Source organism: Pinus tabuliformis, chromosome 8 (genome assembly GCF_031772625.1).
Source record: "Pinus tabuliformis cultivar Carrire ecotype Pingquan chromosome 8, CPIR1, whole genome shotgun sequence".
Taxonomy (NCBI): domain Eukaryota; kingdom Viridiplantae; phylum Streptophyta; class Pinopsida; order Pinales; family Pinaceae; genus Pinus; species Pinus tabuliformis.
The window spans coordinates 852,614,606-852,617,622 of record NC_142294.1 but is presented as its reverse complement, the minus strand read 5'-3'; the positions used below and the strand labels follow the sequence as shown (position 1 = coordinate 852,617,622).

The window sequence follows — 3,017 nt, the reverse complement described above, 5'->3', positions numbered from 1 at the left end:
TGGCTAATCATCTTGGCCGATTTCTCCTTTGGCTTCCCTCTTTTCAAACTTTCCTGTAGAAACTATTCGCTGGGCCCCCTGTAGAAACAGTCTCTGTCTTCCTGTAGAAACAGTCTGCTAGCTTCCTGTAGAAGCAGTCTTCTAGCTTCCTGTAGAACCAATTTCACTGATTTTACTTGCTTGGCTGGGGGTGCCTTCTCCTTGAACTGCGCTGCCTGAAAGCTGACGAATCCAACACAAATGGCAAGTCTAATGTATTATAAAAGCACACACGTACAATGAACTACCCGAGAATAGATATTGCATGCCAAAGCTGGATGGGAAAAAGTGTTTCCAGGCCTTTAAATCACTGTTTTTCCATTGGTTAACCTTGATTCACGTTTCTGTTCCTGACATGACAATACTTTCTGACTGCGGAAGCTTTCTTTTCTTTATAAAATGCTTACTGCAATAGCAAATATGGGAATAATAACAGATTTGTATCCCAAAGCCAACCCAAATATAACATTAGTTGCTGCTCCAGTCCTGCATGAATCGGCAACATCTTGGACAGGGCTGTAAGCATTACTAGTGTAGTACTCAGTGACAAAACCAATAACAAGGCCAGACCACAAACCAATAGCACCACAGAAGAAAAGCTCCCAGTTCTTTACAACCTTCTGGGCAACAAAATTGAAGATAGTGAAGGATGAAGGCAATGCAACTAGGCTCACAGCAGCAATGCCAATAGTCATCACTACTGTGGAGATAATAAGTTGCTTTTTCAATGCAGGCTCAATTTCCTTCACAGCCTTGATCTCAAATATGTTAGTTGCAAACAGAGTTGTGATTAAGCAAGCAATGATACCCATTGAACTAATAAGCAAGGGATAACACATGGTAGTAAGATCATGAGAGTTTCCAAATGATGATATGGATGCAACAACCAGAGTTGCACAGGAAGATTCAGCATAGGACCCAAAAAGATCTGATCCCATACCAGCGATATCTCCAACATTGTCACCAACATTATCAGCAATGATAGCTGGTTTGCGTGGATCGTCTTCAGGAATGTTCCTCTCAACCTTGCCAATGTGTTGTACAAACAGTGAAATCGACTTTTCCAAACTCAAATGCCGGAGTCACATATTCGCTGTACTGTTCAAACTATGTTAACATATCAATTTCAATGAACTTCCGCTGGTATGGAAATCTTCCGCTGTATATGCTCCATAGCCCCTTCATTTGTGTGGTTTTGCAAACTGTAGTTCTGCAATGGCATTAGAGCTTTCTGTAGCAATCTTGATGGCGGCTGCTCTTGTGCTAATAAAAATCACCAACGAAATCCACACTTCCTGTTGTGTGCAAGTTGACTAACAGCTGAACGCTTATTAATTTCTGCATGACTGCTGGTGGAGTGAGGTGGAAAAGACGTGCTGGCCCATGCAACTGTTCATGAACTGCAGTGGTCACTGATTGTTCTCTGCTTGAAATTGCGTCCATCAATCATGCTGCAGTTTAAACGGTCACCACTACCTGATTTCAATTTTTTTCTTGAGACACGTGTGCTCAGCCACCCATCGAGTGCTATGGAACTGGATGACGGTGGTCAGTCAGCTAGCCACCAATTCCTTTAATCCCAACCATCTCATTGTTCATGCAGTTTACAAATTACATTCATGCAAACAGAGGAATAGGTTGTGTCACGTACCTGAAGCCAAACGGCTGCTTGTGAAGCTTCTTGCTGCTGCATGCTCTGATCCTTTGATTGCATGAGGCTTGGCTAATGATTTTTGATTTCTTTTCCTTGTGCAGGCATCCTCTAGCTGGATTTTAGCTGCATGCAATCGTTTCCACGTTCAACTCTGCCCGTTCAAGCTGCTGCTGCTGCATGGTCACAAAACCAGAACTTCTTTTTGCCATTTCTCCCGAACGGTAGATCGGATTGATCTAAAACTTGGTGAGCGTGTTCCTATCATCATTATGCATCCTTCATAGCAAATTCGTGATCAACGGATGCACGGATTTCGAGAAAAATGGAAAATGGCTGAAGATTTCAGAGGTCGATTTCTCGAAAACCGTGCATCGGAATCGGCTGAAACTGCTTGGGTAGGCTACTGTCACCCATGTGCATCTCCCCATGAAACAGGTTTTGAAATGGATCCACGGTTATGGAGAAAATGCAAAAATGGCTGATGGTGATGGAGGTTGATTTCTTGGAAACCGTGTGCCGGAATTGCATGAAACTACTCAGGCATGTTGTCATCAACCTTGTATAATTCCCCATAAAACGGTTTGTCAAATGGATGCATGGTTTTCAAGTTATGGCAAAAACAAATTCTGCTCTATGTGTTTTTACTTCAAGGCACTTTGCATTTTGGTTGCATGGTATGACAAAATGAATTTTGGCTGCGATGCAGGTATGGAGATGATGGAGGAGGAGCTGGAAGATTGTAGGAGGACTCTTGAACCTTTGAGGAAGCTACCATGCTTGCCAAACCACTTTTTGAAATGCATGCCTAGTTTCTCACAATTTCTACAGGAAGTTCCTGTAGAAGGACAATGAGAAGCACAAGGAGGTGGAAAAAGTGATGGATGAAGGCAAGGGAGGAACACACAAGTGCTTGTAGGCCTGATCAACAGATTCCCACCATTAGATTCACTTTTGAAATTGGATTTGGCTCGTCCAAAGGTTCTACAGGATGTTTCCTGTAGAAATACAGAGCTTCCTGTAGAAGGCACAAGAAATTCCTTTGACCTTGATTTGAGTGCTCCTCCTGTCATGAAACGTCCTTCTTGCAACCTGCAATGTCATTGCTGTAACATGAAATTATTCAATGGAGATTAGCTTTATTTTTCTTTCTCTTTTTCTCTTTTTTTTTTTTTTTTTTGAAAAACAACTAGGGCGCCTCATGGAGGTTTTCACCCTAATTGCCTGCCTTGGGCGCCTCCAAGGGAGGTTTTCACCCAAAGATCTTATCCCATTTTTATTTTCTCTTTTTTCCAACCCATTGACCGCCTCATGGAGGTTTTCAATC

At 42.5% G+C, this 3,017-nt stretch overlaps 1 pseudogene; it reads right to left on the bottom strand.

Moving 5' to 3' along the window:
• Positions 1-431: 431 nt before the first annotated feature.
• LOC149238246 (pyrophosphate-energized vacuolar membrane proton pump 1 pseudogene) lies at positions 432-1,482 on the bottom strand (annotated as a pseudogene).
• Positions 1,483-3,017: the final 1,535 nt, after the last annotated feature.